This window comes from Haliaeetus albicilla, chromosome 1, assembly GCF_947461875.1.
Source record: "Haliaeetus albicilla chromosome 1, bHalAlb1.1, whole genome shotgun sequence".
NCBI lineage: Eukaryota > Metazoa > Chordata > Aves > Accipitriformes > Accipitridae > Haliaeetus > Haliaeetus albicilla.
Window position 1 is genome coordinate 47,697,371 of NC_091483.1, and position 20,206 is coordinate 47,717,576.

At 41.9% G+C, this 20,206-nt stretch overlaps 1 protein-coding gene across 18 annotated transcripts in view; it reads left to right on the top strand.

The window, feature by feature from the left end:
• Nucleotides 1–20,206, top strand: part of TENM3 (teneurin transmembrane protein 3) — a 485,679-nt gene that overhangs the window by 46,110 nt on the left and 419,363 nt on the right. For 17 of the 18 annotated variants that reach the window (XM_069787526.1, XM_069787558.1, XM_069787548.1 and 14 more), the window contains exon 1: nucleotides 3,584–3,705. The exons of the other annotated variant lie outside the window; for it this stretch is intronic. The gene's annotated coding sequence lies outside the window, so the exon portion shown is untranslated. Of the gene's footprint in view, nucleotides 1–3,583; nucleotides 3,706–20,206 lie in introns of those variants that run through there. 18 annotated transcript variants of the gene reach the window in all.

Sequence of the window (20,206 nt, forward strand, 5' to 3'; positions counted from 1 at the left end):
TGCGCGGGGGCTGCGCGGGGGCTGCGCGGGCTCGGCCGCCGCCCCACCCGAGCAGCCGGGGAGGGGAGGGGAGGCAAGGCAAGGCAAGGCAAGGCAAGGCAAGGCAAGGCAGGCAGGCAGCTCCGCCGCGTTCTGGAAAGCGAGCACTCGAGCAGCTGCTAACTCGGTCCCTTCCCGGGGCTCGCACAGGAACAGGAGCCGGGGAGCCAAGCGTGCGGAGGACGAACGGGAATAGTTGCTGCCATGTTAGGATCAGCCAGCAAGATTGATGGAAGAGTGGAAAGGAGCGGTTATTTATTTTTTTAATTAGGACTGTGATTATGGAGTATCCCGATGCAGGGTAGTGGTGCTGGTGGTTGTTTCCATCGCGTAGAGGCAATCCCTACCTAGCTGCACTAAACCGCCTCTTGCCGCTTACCCAGAAGGGAGACGGGCGGTTAGAAACAATTCCTCCCTCCATGAGCTGTAGACCAAGGACCTTTGACAACGCAGAGGTTTTGAGGTCTGTGATTTTCGGACACGCGAGTACCCTAAAGAGTGTGGAGTCCTGGGAGCCGAAAGTGCTGACAAGCCCTGGCGGAGCCCCAGTTACCGCTCAAGTACGGAAGGACACATTAAGAGCAGTTTAAGAAGTTTGGAAAGAACGCGACAGGGTCTTGAATTTGTCGCATCTTTTGGTGTTACTGGCAGACGAGTGCAGGAGCCGGCACGCCTCGCAGCAGAGGACGTCCCGCTCTCTTCTTTCACCAACACCTACCGTCCCCAAAGATTTACTGATAGTCACATTTAAAAAAAAGGTCTCTCTAAGGCGATAGGGAATGCATACCCTTTTGTTCTTTCTCCACCGAAATAGGAAGCCTATTGGCAAGCCAAAAGAGTAAGGAAGGGCTGGGCTCTGCTTTTAGAGAGTTTAGTCACAGTTAACAGTTGACGTAAGGAAGATAGAACTTTCCTACAAAGCTCTAACACAAATGTGACTGCACACTTTTCGAGTTAGTTTAAACTCTGAAGGCTGAAATTTAATTAAACTTCGGTAAGCCTAGTAATGCTGCTTCAGTTATGCTCAGGTTAAGAGCACCAAAATAACTTCCTCTGAACTTCAAATGTGTATTAATAAGTAGCTGACGTTTGTTGTTTATCCGGTGGGCTTTGCACAAGGAAGGAATTATATAATCTTTCTATTTATAATAGAGGAGCATCTTAACTCACTGCATTTGGAGGTGGTAAAAAGTTCAGGTTAGTACTAGATGAATGGATTTAGCTAAGGTAATGCAAATGGCTGAAGTCGTAGTGCAAAAATATACCACTTTATATGTTTGCATTTGCAAAATATGATTTTTAATTTCGTCTTAGGGGACTGTAAACCAAAAAGAAGAAAACTGTATGTAAGGCTCTGACTCTAAAAGATTTGCTTTTAGTTTAGCAGAAATGCTATTTTGTATGCTATGCAACAACAATTATAGCACGTGGCGTAAGTTCAGGGTTAAGATTATTCCCGTGTGTCTAGCTGTATGTGTTTTGTAACAAAGAATTTTGTGCAATTCACATTTTCACACCCTGAGTGCTTTCTTACAAGGACTAAAACCTTTGTAGGGCATTTTATTTGGAAGACAAGGTCATGGCGATTCTAGTTCTACCTATATCGTCTGGGCACTTACCTGCACAGAACTCTATCTGGAGAGGTCTCTCTGACTCCTACCTTTGCAAATGAAATCCCACCACTTCGGAGTCACCCCCAAAGCCAGCGCAGATTGTTCACTTCAATCCCATTGGTTTAGTTTTGGTATCTTGAAAAGAACTTTTCCTAAACCTGTATTTAAAAGTAGTTACTTGGTAATACTGCGTCTTTCCTGGGGATGAAGACAAGTTATTTCCGTTGTAAAATACCTGTTTTGTTTTCTGTATGCTCAGTATTATGAATTACACATTGGCTGCCCACTTAAAAATGCTTGAAACATTTGTGGTTTTCTATTGCACGTGCTGCATAACGCTGCTTTGATGCTGGCGGGGTGCGTGTGTGTGCGCGCGCTGTAATTCTCAAATGCTGATCTCAGCACTGTCGAATCGGTTTAAATACCCGGGTACTTGGTCTCTCAGGTCGAGCCCAGCAAAGTACAAATGCAACGGAAAACACAGGGGTAAAACACTGGCGTGTGAGGGGAGGTAGAACTGCCGGACGGACCAGAGGTACAGCCCTAGCAGGGCTCGTCGGTAACACCTGCAGTAACGGTCCTACGGCTGGGAGGCACTCCCAGTCATTTCGGGTCAGAGCAGTACACGGGTTTTCCCTGGGAGCATTTAAGATAACACAGTCGCGCATCTTTCCTTACAGAGTCGGAGACGTGGCAGATAAATTCAAGTTCGGAAAATCAAAGTACTGCAGCGGGTAGCCTGCTGAACGTTCAAAGCTGCTCATCTGCCCAACTTGCCCGAGTGTTTCGCATCTCGTGTGCGAAACGCCTTTGAGTTTGAAAGGAAAGGATAAAGCAATGAGGAAGAGAGCGGTCCTAGACAGAGAGCTAGGTAACATCTCAGCGTGTGAAAAGTTACAGCCGCTACTTTGAGTCGGGAGGACGCTGAGGCGTCAGGGAGAAAAATAAGCAGGAGCGCCTTTGTACGCGAGGGAAAAACGGCTTTAAAAGCAGACGTTTAAGCCGTAATCAGGTCACTCGGCACCGGCCCCCGCCTCACTCCGAAAACTGCCGGGGCGCGGAGGAGAGGCCGGGCGGGGGCGGCGGGCGCCCGTGCGAGGGGTGGGCGGGCCGGGGAGCCCCGCCGGCGCCCATCGGCCTGCCCGGGCGCGGGGCTGCCGGCCGGCCCCGCCGCCGCTGCCTGCGCCGCCTGCGCCGCCGCTCCCGGGCTGCCGGCAGCGGGCGAGGCGCCTCGGCGGGCTGGCCGGCCGCGGCGCCTGCTCGGCTCGGCTCGGCGCTGCGCGGCGGGGAGCCGCGGGTTATTCCCCCAAATTCTTCCCCTCCCCTCAGTACAAATAGATAGGTCCCCGCGGAAAACAAAATACGGCGGGCGGAAGCTTTCTGCCTCCGCCGGGAGGAGGGAATGCGTAATGAAGCCGTGTAAGTTCATTAGTGTTTGCAATCAGGAGCACGCAGACACCTTCATCAGGGCAGAAAGCTGCGAAGAGCCATTCATCAGCCTGAAGTGCTGCTCGCGGATGACCCCTAAATCACCGCCGGCGTCGTGGATGCACTGATTGGGCGCAGCGTGGGAGCCGCGCCGCGGCACTCCACGCGAACCGGGGGGGGGCAGGAGGCAAAGGCGCCGCAGCCCGGCGGGTCCCGTCCCGGGGCAGCGGCGGGGCCCTCGGCCGGGTCCCCCGCGCTACGACGCAAGTAGGTGCCGGCGGCGGCGGCGGCGGCGGCGGCTCCTCCCCGCGCTCCTCCCCCGCCCGGCACGTTGCCGTGCGCGCACCTTCGCCCTCCCCTCCCGCAAGAAGAGGGGCCAAACTCCCTGCCCGCCCCGGCGGGGGAGGTGGGCGGGGAAAGTGAACTCCGCGGGGCGCGTAAGCCCCCGCGGCGGGGGGCGCGGGCAGCAACTCGTGGCCCTCCCCCCGCCCGGCCCCCGGCCCTCCCCCCGCTCCCTCCCGCCCTCCGCTCCCGCCCGCCCGGCCTGACAAAGTGCCGGCGTGCGCCGCTCTCCCCCGTGCCGCTGCCGGGGCGCGGAGGCGGCGAGGCTCGCGGCGCGCCCGCGGTAAGTGGCGCGCTCCTCTTCCCCGCGCCCGCCCGGCCGGCAGCGGGGGCCGGGGCCGCTGCCCTCCCGCCGGCCCAGGGCGGGCGGGCTGGGGGCCGGTGCGCGGAGGACGGCGGAGGGCTTCGGCGGCCCGCCTTCCTCCTGCTCTCCCCCCCCTCCCCGCGGCGACACCGCTGACGGCGGGACCGGGCGGCGGTGGGCGGGAGCGTCCGGAGCGCGGCCCCAGGTAGGGCTGCGCGGGCGCGGGGGGAGCTGGAGGCAGGGGCCGGGGGCGCGGCGTGATCTGGGCACTCCGCGGTGCGGGGCGGAAAACCGAGCGGGGGGCTCGGCTGGCTCTGTCAGCAGCGCTGCGCGGCCTCGGCGGCAGTTCGGCTGCGCCCCGCGCCGGGCAGGGGGAGCGGGGTCGCTCGCCCTGGGGACGCAGCGCGGAGCGGCGCTGCGCGGCGGCCCGGCCCCCCGCCCGCGGCGTGTGCGCGCGGCGGGCGCGCGCCCCCCCGGCCGCGCGGGGCGGCGGTAGGACTTGCCACCGCAGCAATTTCGGCGGTTTCCCAAGTCGGCTTCATCCCTCTCGGAAGATAAATGGAAGCGCCCGTACTCTGCGTCTGGTGAGCGCGGCGGCGAGGGCGGGGGTGCGAAAGCCCGGTCCCAGTAAGTTTGTGGCGGGTTTTGAACTTCGCTCGCGTTACCTCGCGTCCGTGCGCGCGGGGCTCTCCCTCCCCGCGTCTCGTCCTCTGGCAACGTGTTTGTCCAACGGCTGCGGGCGGTGACGGGCTCTGCCGGGTGGTCCGCTGCTCTGGAAGTACCACCGGGGCTCTACCTGCTCCCCTGTTCGAGGGGGGGCCGTGAGGAAAGCCGTCAGGGATAGCATCTGTAATGACTTACTGGGTAAATTGTGGTGAAAATAGCGTTACTGCGCCGCGAAAACGCACGGCGACCGAAAGGGACTGTATGTCGCCGTGGTTTGGGGAGAGAAAGGGGTGGTCTCCCTCACGAATTGACAAACGTCTCCGGGATCTGGTGGGCTTTTCCTTTGCGTGGGTGTAGGAAGCGAGTCCATTGTGCCACGGGCTTAAAAGTTTCGTGTCGTGAAGTTGCTTTAAAGCAAAGTAACGTAACGAGATAAAATGCGCAAAAAGGCGTCTTTCTGTGCTCACACCCTGTTAAAAGTTTTAATTGGAGCTGTTTCTGTAAGATGCCGAATAGTTCTAGGCTCATCTAAATTTTTAGATTTAAAATACTTTTTTATAAGAAAACCTTAGCAGTTTTATTTTGGTACTTTCTGAATACCCTGTGTCCTTTACACATTAAGCCTTCTTAGTTGGATGCTTGATTGGTTTTATTTGACAGTTACCTGCTGCATTTTATATATACTTCCTCATGCAAAGTATTTGGCATCATTCAGTTGAAGAGTTACAATAATATTCTGTGGATGCTTACATCCTAAAATTCAGTCTAGTAAAGAGCGTATTGAAGCACAAACATTGCTCGCTTATGGTCAGTTGTCTTACAGAAGAGTTAATTGTGAAACACTTAAAGATGAAAAAAGTACAGCTGCTCTTCCCTTCTAAAAGAATCCAAGTGCTATTCAGAATTATGAATGCATTCATATCTAGGAGATTGGCTTAATATTGTATGTAAGGAAAGATTTTCATAAAGTGTACTTTGATGCGAGGTAAGAATAGTTAGGAAGAATGGGCCCTATATGGGTATGAATATGTATGAAAAATACATCACTTACATTTGGGGAAAATACAATAGGTTGAGAAAAACAATATTTTACGATTCCTAGCTTTGCCATTATGAACTTGCTGGGTTATTTTCAATGGTCTGGTAAATTAGGGGAGGCAAAAAAAGCCAAATGTACGGAAGTATTAGATGCATACATCAGATTAAAAAGTGAAATGCGTTTACGTGAGTGAGCACTGAGATGAAAGATATTGTTTGGTAGAAGAAATACTTGACCATGCTAAGAAGATTCTTTTGTTTAATACTTACTGGAGGAAGAAAATCCAGAATAACATTCATAATCCAGTTAGCAAGTTAAGACTGGTACTTCAGTCAATTCTCTTTGAGCCAGGAGTAATTATTCTCTGTTCAAATGGAAAAGGGAAAAAAAGATTTAGTAGTAGAAACTAGATTTAAAGTTACAAATCAATCCACAGTAGCTGCTTTTAATAAGCAGCTACTTGATATGAGCCCCATAAAATACCAGGAAATTAAATCATAATCAACCTGAAGGTACATTTTTGTCATCTCTTACCCCCAACAATTAACAGATTATGGGCTCGGCTCAGTAAAACACCAAGTACCTTTACCTCCAGTTAAAATCAGTGAGCCTTATGCAGACTGATGCCCATGTAGATTGATGCAAAAACTCCCACTGACTTGCATCAGTTTTGGATTAGGCCCAATAAAAACTAAGAGTGCTGAGCATCTTGGAGGATCAGGTGCTGTTTGCGAAGGGGCATTGTGCTATATAGACTTAAAACACCAGAGACTTACACTAAGGCTTCAGGTCAGAAGTACTTTTAATTTTATAATGATATGGCTTTTACTGTACTGAATGCTGCATTTCTGTTGTAGAAAACTCATCTCTCTGGCAGTGTACGAGAGAAAATATAAAATTCTTAAAGAGAAATCTTATGATATTTCTTCAGAATCTTACGCAAGTATTTTGCACTTTTAAGATTTAGAGACAGATTTGAACTGTGGGACTATACATTAGAGACTGTTAATCAGATTAACATATGTATATAATATTGTCTTTTAAGAATAGCTTTACCGTATAATCTGTTCTATTAAATGAATACATGTAAACTCATTAAGTCTACTGTTTTAGCAAATGTAGTGATAATGTGACTTTAGCTCCTGCAAGTTTGTGCAGTATCAACTGCACAAAAAAATATCAGACATAATTTTAGTGTGTTACAATAAAGACTTTGGTTTGATGAAACAAATTTTTCTTCCCACGCTAACTGGTTAAATAAGTTCTTTCAGGATGCTTGCACGCGATTCTTCTTCATAGGCTGAAGAGTATCTTGTGATCTTAAAATAAGTGCTTTAACTTCGTAATAGTGTAGTAGTATTTGCACAGAGTTTTAGCTTGTGGTAAAATATATCAGAAACCCAACGTTAGGGTAGGTATCCACACTGTCAGCTGAGCAATCAAAACAAATCCCTAAACATTTAATTTTTTTTGAGGTTACAGAGGCTTTAAAGGGTAGTGTGCCACTTTAACAACCTTTTCTTAGTTCTAAAACTGATTAATTGCTGTGTCTTATAAAATCTGATTTATTTCATACTTTTTTCATACCAAGCATTACCATTATGAAGCTCTCCTTATAATTGAGATTAATGTTTCTGAGCAAAGAAGTGGTTTGGAGGGCTGCATTCATTTTGAGTGCTGTTCTAATCAATTTTAGATACAGCATTTCACAATGTATCAGTCTGCATCCAAACCTGCCTTATTATGTGGAATTAACTTGTTAGTGATTGATAGCAAGCCTGCTCCATCTCTAGAGGTGATTTGTTTCAAAACAAGTGTTACGGCTTCCAAGAGTTTTGAGTACAGGGTCAGGGGACTCAGGTGCCCTTTCTGTGGCCTGACTGAAGCTCGACAGAATAGTTAAGAAAAAAAAAATGGTGTTCTTTTATGGAAAAAAACCCCCAAAAAAGACAAACATCCGCCTGCCCCCCCCCCCCGCCCCAAACCCCCAATACTTATATTGAATGGCGTTCCTTAAACTATGGTATTGGTCTTCACATATAGTCTGGAGTGACAGGTATAATGCACAGATAATGTCTTCGTGCATCACTATGTCCTGTAACAGTGCATGTCTGCTAGATTATTTTGAAGAATAGCTTTAGTGTTGGAAATCAAAACTCACGAGGCTAGTTTCAGATGATAAGCTGTGCATCTACTGCATATTGCCTGCATAGGTAATGAAAGACGTGCTAATTCTTTTTTTCCCTTTTAAAAGTAGCAAGGATAGTGCTTGTTTCGATACCTACTGAAATATTTGCACATTGCCTCTGCGCACCTTCTGGTCTTAGCTGCACCACTGTTTCATTCTTAACTGATATATATGGTCACACGCTATTGCTGAGCGTGATGCATAAATGTTTTAGGTTCAGGAAAAACTGATTTATTGATAGTGAGAAAAAAAATAAGTAAAAAAGGCCAAACTAAAAAAAAGTGTGGGGGGGAAATAATGAGAAACCTCTGAAAATCGTAAATGCAATTCTAAGACAATTTATGTGTGTGCGTCTATTATGAGGACAGTTATTTCAATCTAAATTGTAGTTATTTATGTATTTCTTGCAAGACTTACTAATTGCATTCAGTAGGTTTTTTAAGTTTGCATATTGAACTAATTACATGAGTCTTTTAGTTTAAGTGTGCATGTAAACAATATACAGAACGTTGCAGCTGAAGCATTGCATAAAAATATTTCTGGACTTATGCAGATCAGAAGCTAATAAAAGTACAAAATGTGTAGGAATACCAGGCTGTAAGTGCTCCACACTGCTTAGCTCAGTCTTTTGCTGTGGAAGAAACATTGTCAGTACAGGTTCATTTTAATACTGTAACTGAAATAGCTGCTACTGAACTAATACAAAGGGAATAATCTGTTAAACGTATTATAAAATAGAGACTACAACACGAACTGTATCTCTGATTACCTTCTTAGATGGAGGTCTGTCCGCGTGATACATACTTGCATCCTATAGTATATTTACTTTTGTTGTAAAATAGTTTTTACGCAAAGGTCATGCTTTGTATGACACTGATAGGAAAGTAATTTAAGCCTGGAACTGTTTTGTGCGGATATACGCCGTGGGTCTTGCAAAGGAGTGGGTATGCTTTTCTAGTTTAGACTGAAATCCAGTGTGGAAGTTCAAGTCTAGCAGACCTAATTATTTTAAATTTTGCAACTTGTGTCTGTGTAACAGATTGAGGTTGTTGATACTTGATGTGTATGTTTGTGTCTGCAAAAAAGTTAATTGTAAACATTAGTGCCTAGAAATACAGAAAGCAAAACAGTAAACTAGAAATTGGAAAGTGCTGTACTAAATCCAGCACTGATTAACGTACCCTGCAAATCCACTGAAATCAGCGAATTACCTGGATTGCTCTGTACTACTGAACTGGGAGGCTGTAGTATCTCTTTGTGTTAAAATCTTTTCTCATATACTAAATGTGCATTATAGGTTATAGTAGCAACTTTTGTTTAGTTTTACAGTAGACTTTCATGAATGCAAATGCAATCTTCATGTATAAAGGAAAAACAGTTTTCAGCATGAGAAAAGATGTGTTAAATTATTTTTGTTGTCTTTCCTGTTTTTTATTTTTTTAACACACTTCTGGTAAATGTTTAAAATGAGAATCTTAACATGTGTTAGCTGTAGATTATAATTACGTAATAATAGAGTCTCGGTTTCTTTGGGTTTTGTTTGTTTTGTTTTGTTTTTTCTTCCCTGGCAAAACACTGGAACAATGGCAGAAATTTTTAGTGCAAAACAGGTTTGCCAACTTTGTTTACTCTTTCAAGTAATTTATTTTAAAAGGAAGGAGAATTTCTTTCTATAATGACAGTCTAAAAACTGTATTCTATAAATTTTTAAATTCAAAACTTAACCTTTACATCTGTATTTTTGCATCTGAGTTACAGAAGTGTAGAATTTGAGCACTTTACAAAAATCTTAAGATACTACAACTTGTAATTTTTCCTGTGACAGGATAGAAAAATGTTCAGCAAACCAACGAATACTATCGTAAAAGCTCTGTTGGTGTGGAACTTGGAACGTGTTGAAATCAGTAGTGCTGTTGGTGGTGTTTTCCCACATTCTGTTGAATTTCTAATAGTATTTTTTGACAGCAGTTAAACCAACATACAAAGGAACTGATGTGTCTTATTTCCTTATTTGACTCTTGACAATTTTTAGTGTCTTAAGAAAACTCCTGTCAATGGTAAAATTGGTGAAATACAGATTTAAAATATTTTTCTTGGCAGGAATTGTAATAGAAAGCTGCATGTTAGAATTTTTAGAGGGGAAAAAAAATGTCATCAGCGCGTGATTTACCATAATACAACAATAGTTTCCTGAATCATAGAAGTCCTTGATACACTTTGTCTGGGTCATGGAGTGGGTGACTGTGTAGTGGTTGAAGAAATCATCATTGCTAATAAGTGTTACTTTAGATTAGCAAATGAAAGACTGCATCGTCCTTCAAAGGCCTCATCCATTCTCATTATAATTCTTTGAACGTTTGTCTGACCTTTTAAAGAAATCATACCAAAACTTTATGCTTAGAGTGCCGCATAAATAAACTGACCAGCACTTGTCTCAAGAAGTTTGTAATCTAATGACAGAGGCAATAATACATCATTTAACACAAAAATATCTAATGTTACTTGTCACAGCAAATTGTTCATTTATTAAAAAATCTCTTTTCCTAATGATGTAATCCTTATGAGACTAATAAGTGCTGAGCAGCTTTATAAAAGTAAACAGTATCACAGTTGTCTAACAAAAATCTAAAGCCAGATTGTACTGCTAATATTCTTCCTCTTGTCTATGTTACCGTCTATACATTCAGAAAGCTTGGGTAGGTGGAGTAGTTTTGTTTTTATGAATGAGAGCGTGAGGGTTTGTGAAGCTAGGACGTTCCCAGCTAAAGCAAACCAGCATAGCTCTACTCACCTCAGTGAAGACATTGTCATTTACTTTGCAGATGATGAAGTATAGGGCTTATGCTCATGAAACGCTTTCAATTTAGATCTCAGTTTAACTCTTCTTTTTTTGTGAACAGTTTACATCTTTCCTGTTATAAAATACATTGCTAATTTGAATAGGCTTCGGTGCCCCTGAAAAGTGCCATGGCTCATATGTTATTTTCCATTAAAAGAAAAAAACCCTCATTCTGTTAGTGAACTTGGCAAAGCAGAAAATAATTCATGCTATTAAATCAGTTTTTCTTTGAAAGATGTTCTTTATTCGTGCTACTGAATATATAAAGTACTCAATGTCTCCCTACTCACCCTAAGAGATATTCTTGATTTCAGTGTCAAAAGGTTGAGTGGTGTTGTCCAAACCTACACAGCTGGAACCGAGGAAACACTTGATATTCCAACAAATCAGCTGGTTGAAATTTTGGCTACAAGTTTGAAGTGTTTGTGTATTGCTTTAACAGCAAAGGCAAAGTCATTGGAAGTCTTAATATTCAGACAGCAATTACTAAACTGCCATTTGTTCACCCTTGTTCCCATTTTGGAAGGCAGAAACATTTTATCTTTAAAGTAATGGTGGAACTCGAGAAATACTGGGTCTCCACAAGTGATTGTCTGAGTTTAGAGCAAACAAATAAAAGCATAGTTGGGAACTATGCCCGGAACTATGCTGGGGAATTCTAGCTTGCATTTGATAAGTCAGACTGATAGGTGTTAAGATAAGTCTTCAAGTTCAATTTTCCTTCATCTATAACTAGTTAGAAAACTAAGACTTTGGGCAACAGAGAGCCCTTTAGCATTATAGTTTCTTGGTTTTCTTTTGGGCCTGATTTAAGAGATAATTTTGTGTGTAAGGTTGTATAGAAGGTAGGAAGGATTCTTTTTCATACCTTGCTTTGCTGCTTGCAATGGTAATACACACGCACCATTTTTGATTGTCTAATCTTCAAAAGCAGTAATCTGATTTTGATAGAAATTGCTGGCAGATGAATAAAAAGCTTTCCTGGCAGCTTTTAAAAATATATTTGTGTATATGTGCATGTGCATGCATTGACCATTCAATACAGTTTGATTTAGTAAGCACTACAGTGCAAAACTGTAGGATTTTTTTTTCCCTGGTTTGTCTGACAGTTGCAGAAGTGTGTGATTTCAGCAGAGGCCAATATGTTGGGAGGTGTTGACAAACTCCTGAAACACTTAAGGTCTGAGGTCCATAGTGATATCTCAGTGACTGCTGGGAGTAGAAATGCTCATCACCTTGCAGAAAGTTTATGAGTCATTTTTGTAGTATTAGACCACGAAACAAGACGTACCTTGTAACGAAATACTCATGTTTGTGGCCTGTTTTCATCTTTCACATATTTCGTGTGGTCAGTAAGAGGTAGCAGTCTATCTAAATGTATGATAACCCAGAAATACATCTATGAATGACTGTGCACTACAGGAAACTTAAAAGTAGTAAGTGATCAGAAAAGCTGGGGTTTTATTTTCTCTCTTGAGTGAAGAATATCTTAGAGTGAAAATGGAATATCAACTCTTCCTTAGCATGAAATAGTTATAAGTACATTTAGAAATGTTTTAAGTGGCTTAAAAATGCATAGCCACTTATATTATTCTTTTGATGATTTTATGTTAATTGTGGAATGATACAGGGTTAATGATACAAAACGTTAGCACTTCTAATGATATGTTTAAGAACAGCGCAGTCATTAAATTCAGTAAACTGAATATGTGGGCCTCATAAATAAATGCTGAATTATAATACAAAACACACCATGATGAAATTAATTAGTATGTTTAATCTAGTGAATTCCAGCTAGGCTGCATACAATATGGACATGTATTTAATTTCTAAATTTAATATTAGCTGCATAAGTCAACTCTCACTTATTCAGTACAGAATTAGTAATAGAAATTTAATATCTTCTGGTGTTTTTTGTTTAAAAAAAAAAAGCTTATGTAAAAACCATAAGCTTTTTTTTTTTTAAACAAGAAACTCCGCTAGAGATTTTAAACGTTGTCATTAAAAAAGGGATGTGAGTGGTGATGTTCACCCTCTGCTCTCCCTGTAGTATGTTGTCATCAGAAGGTGGAACTCCTGAGGTCCAAAATAACAAGTTTGTTCAGTCAAAATGGCGACACTCATTCAAATTCATTCAACAATTTAGGGCAGAGTATTTTGTATTTACTTATTTGATGCAAACTTTCCTGTTGGTTGCTTTGCTGTGATCATTATTGTACCAGATTTTATATATCCAGGGAGGGTTAAAATGCCAGTAGAATCATCTTGATTTTTCATTTGAAAGCCTTATTTTTCAAAGAGAGCAGAAAATACAAGACTATTTTATTTAATTTTTTTTTTTACCTGTGAGTACTTCAGTTTTTTTCTTCTTAAATGACAAGCATTATGTTTTTTACCATGTGACTTATAGGGCATACAGATTTTCTTGAACTTGGCTTCTCAATTCTTAAGTGTGAGTTTAGGACAGAAGTAGGAAATTGGGTGGTTTTGATGTGTTTGTTGTTGAGTGTAATCCTGCAAATCTCTAAATAATATATTCAGCTGGTAGTTCCAGGGACTTCAATGAGATTGTGTAGTGAATAGGCATTGTGCCTGTGATCAGTGGCATATAAGCTTAGGCTCATTGCTTTCAGAGGATAGTCTGTTTAAGATGAGGAGAGTTTGAGAATAATCAGTATGTTTTTTCTTCTTTTTTTTCTTGATACGGGATTACATGCCCCACCCATAACCTTTGATATGGTCTACCTTTGTGTTGTGTTTTTTTAGTAAATATGTGACTAGAAATAACTTGAACCATTCAGTTTTTACGGAGAGACCATAAAGCACTGAGCGGTCTGACTGCACTCTGCTCCTCAGTCAAACCTCATCATTAAATGTATTTAAGGTAATTTCCACCCCTCCCCCCCAGTATTTCTGATAAGCAAGCACAATGACAGTTTATTTGCTGGACCACACAAAAGAGCACACTTGTCCAACAGGGGGCATGATGGGGTTATGCCTATACTACCATACCAAACACCTCGCTGTAACTTTCCCACATGCTGGGGGACAATCACCTGTATGGCTTAACTATTAAAGAGCGTCCTTATAGCGTTTTGATCTGTACCGATTCATGTTCCCCCAAACAATTCTTGGGCACAGTTCTGCGGTTAAGACTGGGGATGTGTTCTTGGGACCGTTCCCAATAAGCACTTTGCTTCCAGCTTCCTGATTTAGAGGTTAAGACTTTTTACTAGCACAGACCTGATTTAATTAGACCTGCTTTAAGCAGGGTTTTGGACAAGATGACCTCCAGAAGTCCTTTCCAACCTAAATTATTCTGTGATTCCACACCTTCTGGCTGCACTCCTTGCAATCCTTCTTGGGGATCTTGAATTTACTAGTTGGGCATCACATCAGAGTTCAGTGTTGCCAGTGCTAATTCCATTGACTGCATTTGCAAGATTAGTTTGGTTTAATGGGCTGAGAATTAAAATCATAGTATTCCTGTTTAATCAGTTTTAATGAACTGATGTTACTGTTTTATAACCTGTTGTATGGGTAAGTTTTTATCCACCCTGCCTGTATAAGATAGTTCCTGCTAACTCATCAGGAGGATTTGTGGGAGTGGACAAGCACAATGAGGACCCTCTGTGTTAGAAACTTCAAGGTATTTCTTGAAAAGAGCTATTTTACCTTTGGAAGTTAGCTCTTTTTTATACATTAATCACAAAAAAGAACTGTATTAAAAAGTCTTTTTTCAGCACTTATTTCAAACTCTAGAATCATTGTTGGATGCAATAAGTTGCCTTGCACTAGAAACTTGGTAAAATTAATTCAAATGTTAAGAAAGAAAAAACTAGCGTAATTTTAGTGTACACACCTGCTAATTATTACACAATGCAAACCTGACAGAATTTAAGTTTACTGGTTTATATGAAGTGCACAATAGCTAGCATTACTGTTTATGGGCAACGTCATGTATGGAACCCAGCTTTTTGTTGAGGTTTTTATTATGAGACTGGATTAAAGATTATATTAACTGACAACACGAGAATCTCAAATCTTTTTTTGGTAGGTTTTTTCTAAAGTTACTTTTTTTCACGTGGTTTATTACAGAATAGACAAAAGTAACAAGCTACAATGCTGGCTTTTTAATATTAATGAAATAGTGAACAAATTTTTATTATTATTACTTAACTCCCAACTTTTTGGATGTGAAGAGACTCTGCTTACATGTAGCACATAATGCCTAAACCAAAGCTACATCAGCAGGTATCACACTGATGTAAAAAACCGCTTACAATCTATACATTAGACTTTAAAGTATTTACTTAACATGGAGTTGAACAGCAATTAGGTACCTGAACTGGAAACGGTGTGGGCTCTAGTCCACTGAGCCCAAGCAGTTAACTGAAACCTAAAAGCAGGTGCCTTATGAAATTTCTGCAGTGCTTCAGTTTCATACCCACTCAATGGAGGAAAATAAATGAAACGGCCTACAAGGAATCTTGTCTGCCTGAGGTTAGGCACCCAAACGGGGTATCTTTGTGAAGGTCTTTAAGGCATGTCACGACCTTCTCTCCATTGCTTTGAAAGTTGGACACTTACTGCAGTAGTGCTGCTTTGTGAGATGCCTGAAGTGTAGGCTCAGTTTAGTGATCTAAGCTAAACAGACTGGATTTCGCACACACTGCCTCAACCCAAACTGCATCAACAGCTATGAGAGTACTGTAAAAATAGTGTGGATGTTAAGGGTTTCTTTAACTGGAACTAAAATAATTATTTTCAGTTTTGCTTTATTTTTTAACATTATAACTGAAATCACATTATAGGTATTTTCAAACCGTTGTTTCATCATCAGTTTGTAGGTGGAATATTGTCCCAAGGTCTAAGATCTTGACTTCTACATTAACATACGTGAACTGCAGATTAGAAACAAATGTTGCTGCAAATATGTAGAAGTTTTCATATATATTTTTTAAGCTTTGGCTTAGATTGATATTGTTTCAGGGGAAAAAAAATGTTTATACATTATTTCATTATAAACAAATTAACTGATAAGCACTGTAGCTACTGCCATTTAAAGTATTTTTGCTATATGCAATTCAAAGAATTTTAAATTAGAAAATGCAAAAATTGGGTTAAGTGCATTTAACTATTAAAACTCTTCTAGCTCATCGATATTTTCAAAAATGTAAGTAGACAACGGCTGTAGACTTTTTTTTTTGTCATAACGCTACAAACATACTTAGTTTAGTTTCATATCCTACAAATCAAAAGTACTAGGGATTCTGAAAGCTTGGTCTTAGTATTTCTTCCTCCTTTACTGTGCCATTCGCATGACTGTTTCACTCAGCCCTGTTATATTTCTCCCTGATGGCTGAAAACGACTGTTAGATACCAATTTCTACTTCCAGAAGATGGGTTATACGATTTTTGTGTGACAAGCGCAGGAGCTGCTTGTTCTTTCGTCTCCTCTATGGTAGTTTGTAACTGTCTTAAAAAACAGTAAGGCTTTAGCTTGATTAACATTTTAAGCTTTCGTAAGCTGCCAGTACTTCCTTTAAAAATAAAAAACTGCCATCCTGCACGCTTTACAGCCTGTCCCCTGCTCTGTTGCCCTCTCCCTTGTATAAGCTCAGCTGTTTTCTTGGTCATAAACTGAATTCAGAGCAGCAGTACAGTTGAAAAATAACCATTCAGATTTTTTTATTATTTTTTTATTTTTATTTATTTTTCACCAGGTTGGTAGTCGGCTCACTGACCCAGTTCAGCAGGCAGCCACAGCATAGTGGTATATGCAGAGCAGAGTATAAGGAGGATAGCACTGCCTTTTCAGTTTGTTTTAAAAAAGGGAGTAGCATACCACCTACGTTTTCCTGGCCTATTAAGTTAGAAACACCGAAGAAAAGGAGTTCGTAGAAATGGGTTTGCAACTTATGTTTTTTCTCTCTGTGAATTGCTTTGTTTCATGCTCAGCATCACAGCAGAAAACTTTTGGGACTAGGCTGACTAAGAGAAACCAGAAATAAAAGAGAGGAAATTGAAATACAAGACTGTCCCGTCCCCCCCCAATAACTGTATGTGTGCATTCATACAGTAGGGCCACATGGTTTTGGTTTTTTTAGTATATACTGTTTTATAGAAGGAAAAGCAATGATACTGAGATTCCCTTGCTCTGTAATCGAATTGGAGTCATTCTCTGGGAGTTTAACCAGCAGCAGAAGGGATGTTGCAGCAATCAGCACTTGCTTACAGAGGACATGAGGGCTGATTTCTCCAGACCATGCATTTCTGTATTGCAGTTTTTTTAAAAAAAACAGGTGTTGTCAGTATAGCATCAATGCTCGTGTTGGTGGTTTGTACTTCTCAGAAGTTTTCAAGGAAAGAGTAACCTGGAATTGATTGTTTTGTCTGAGAAACAAACCTGAAAGAGAACCGTATTCCATAATGCAGCTTTCCCCACAGTCTCTGCTGATCATTTAGAGCTGGGCTGCAGGGTTGCAAAGTGAGGAGATGCAGCTATTTATGTAGCTTTTCCCTCTGCCCACCTATTTCTCCTTCCAGACATGGATAAGAGGATCATGGGGGTTTTTGCTCTTTAACCCTACCCTTTAGTACCAGCTGATGTGACAGCAGGTAATTCTACATCCTGTGACGGACTTATGGTTATGCCTTGTGCAGCCTTGCTGTTCTGAGGCGGCACAGTTCAGTTCCAGTTTTTTCCTGGGGAAGGTCATCATCACTTAGCTGTAGGTTATGATGCTGATGCTTTTATTTTTTCCTGTTGAAGTTGTTCTGCTTCCCATGAAGAACTTAAAGATTCATTGAATCAGAAGAAGGCAAAGGAGGGGGAATGTGTCATTGCACCCTGATACTTAGGGCATGCATCTGAGAAGGGGAAAATTTACAGCTTCCTTTAATCTGCTGGAAGTGTCCTTTTCCTTCCTTCCTGCCACTGCTCTGGTGCTGACACAAGTACTGGTACGCCTTTGGGCTGAGCCAGAATTTCTGTCTGAAAGATTATTGGGGTTTTTTTTCCCCTGAAGTTAATTTTCCTTTTTTTGAGTTAGTCTTTGCTAGCTCAATTTGTGAACCGTCTCTTGGTGCCACAGTGCAGTCACTAGTGCTGCCACGCAAGAGGAAGGAATCAGTAGCCGAAGCTGGGAATAAGAAATTGCTAAGAAGGCTGGGAGTGCACTTTTTAAAGGGATTATATGGGATTAACGTGAGCATGTAACTACAACAAGCTTATATATTAAAAAGCTGGGACAGGCAAAACGTGGGCACTTTCTGCCTGTAAGGGATGTTACCCACTTCCTAGCTCAAGTCTGAGTTTAAGTGTGCATGTCCCTTTTTGGAACTTTCGTCTTTGTCTCTGGAGGAACAGTTGCCAGTTTGAGCTTTGGGTCAGATTGTGGTCCTGGATCGTATGGGGCTGGTTTTGTGCATGCAAAGGGAAGAAATATAAAATGAAAATAATGTGGTGAAGTAAACGGTTCCAAAATGAAATATAGTAGATTAAAAAAAATATATATATCCTTATTTCTTATGTTGGCAGTGGCACAGTGTTTCTGATGTAATTGAGCAGATTATTCTTGTATGCACGGGTATCCTGGGCTCGCTCTCTAAACACGTGTGTGCTTGTCTCCCCCCAGTAAGAGCAGAATGACGGCTGTCGTTAACAGGTTGAAACACAACTGTCACTACAAACCCTTTTCAGTAGTTCACGAATAAAAGTTACCAGTGGAGTTTATTAGGTGTGACAAAACTTATGAAGTTTACCCTTATTTTACAGACCTGAACACTGAGGCAATGAAAGATGGTTTGCTTGTAGGACCACAAGAACTTAGAGTAGAGCCCTCATATAACCTGGCTCCTAATTAGGCTGTATGGAAGATGGTTCATATTCTTTATTAGGCTTATTTTTGGCTTGCCTGTAATTTTGATTCAGTGCGTTAATTTGTCTTAGAGTTTTCTGGAAACAGTCACAGATACTTCCATATAGAATGAAGATAATGTGTCAAGCTGTGGTTTTGAGTTGCTCATCCTCAAATATGGCCACACTTCAAAGTGGAAGACATTTTCATTCAAGTCCTTTGATTTGAAAATCACCCACCACTGTTGCTTCCTAATTCCAGTATGATTAAATTTTCTTGCAAACCTTTGCTGCCTATATTTGAAGACACAGAGTGCTGACTAACCATGTTGTTAATGTTTTTAGGTGACAGTCTCAGCAGCTCACACATTTTAATACTATGAGTTTCTTGCTACTGCCATCAGTGAATGTTTTTAAGTGCATGTGGTAGCACAGACACGGCCTTAAATTAAGAAGCCTCAAAATTTTCCCATGAGTGTGCACAGTGCACCTTCTGAATGTAGATTTGTTGCTTTTTTCTTAGTTGCATCTTACCCTATAAAGCTATGAGCCAAAGACGAAAAAGTCATAGAGGTGAAATGTTTTGTATCTAGTCACTGACTGAGAACATCCTTTAATTTGGGTAATAGAAGTCTGTTGTTTTGGTGTTATGAAACTGTTATTGGGTAGTTGACTTCACAGATTTGTATAGATGACAGTTGAGTATAAAATTAAAATTTATCTCCCCCCATTCCCTTAAAAGTATAAAAATGCATTAACAACTATATGAATTTATTTCTATATGACTTAAGAATTTGCTAGGACTAAGAAATAATTAACTTTTAATTTAAACATTAAATGTTTAAGGAATTTCTTACGTTCCCTGTCTGGATCACAAGCTTACTTTTATATTTATAGTTGCAACTTAAGAGAATTTTGATGTTGTCTCATAGAGGAGGTAGTTATCCAGGAAAGGAAACATTAGAAAGGTAAAGATACTCACAATATTTGAAGCCTGAGCATGCTTCTCTGTGAGGGAGCATTGAAAGAAAAGATAATGATGTAGAGCAGCGTGTGCCACCCATGAACCAGTCTGAGTTACCTATTCAAAAGAAGAATAAAACTGTGTTGTCTAATAAAACAATGATAGTTTTGGCATTTTTCTCCTTTTTGTCTTGCGAACCAAGGCTGAGCAGGTGGTGTTCTAGTCTATGTTCATATTGTGGAGTCCTAATGGGTTTTTACCCTCTCTTACCAGTTTACTCACTGGAGTAGTTAATGTTAACCTGGTTTCAAACAGTGGCTGAGCTGTGCTGGGGTGAAAGAGGCTGGATGAAGGTGGCTGAGCTCCCAGCTGAGTGGTACTCCCCTGGAGCCGGGGGAAGATTGCGTGCAGCGCTCAGCCTCTTCAGGTCTGTAATCTGCATCTGTCACCCCCTGACCACCCCCCTGCCTCTCTGTGTGAAAAGGCTATGGATGGAGGATGCAGCTCACCAGAAGGGATTATTGTTCCACAGGGGAAAAACATCTTTTGAGAATTCTTGATTGGGTGATGCATTCATTGTATGTTTAGTAAGTTCTCGGACAACAACTGAGATGAAAAAGGCATACTCATTTAGTGCTTAAAACATTTAGTCTCCAAAAGTCTCCTGTGCTTCGTGAGATTAAGGACAGCTTACTTTAACAGAGAGGATGTTTCATCTGTCACCTTTCCTCTGATTTCAGTTATGCAATGTCCTTGGAGCAACTTGGAAAAGTAAGATTATTGAAGTAAGATTTTTAAGCTGTCTTTAGAAAGAGAATCATTTGCCCATGGTGAACTGGGAGTCATGAACTGCAGCTTTGCATATTGCTTTGGTCAGTGGGTCATTGTTCAGAAGGCACTGGAATGAATGCATTGTCCTCGAG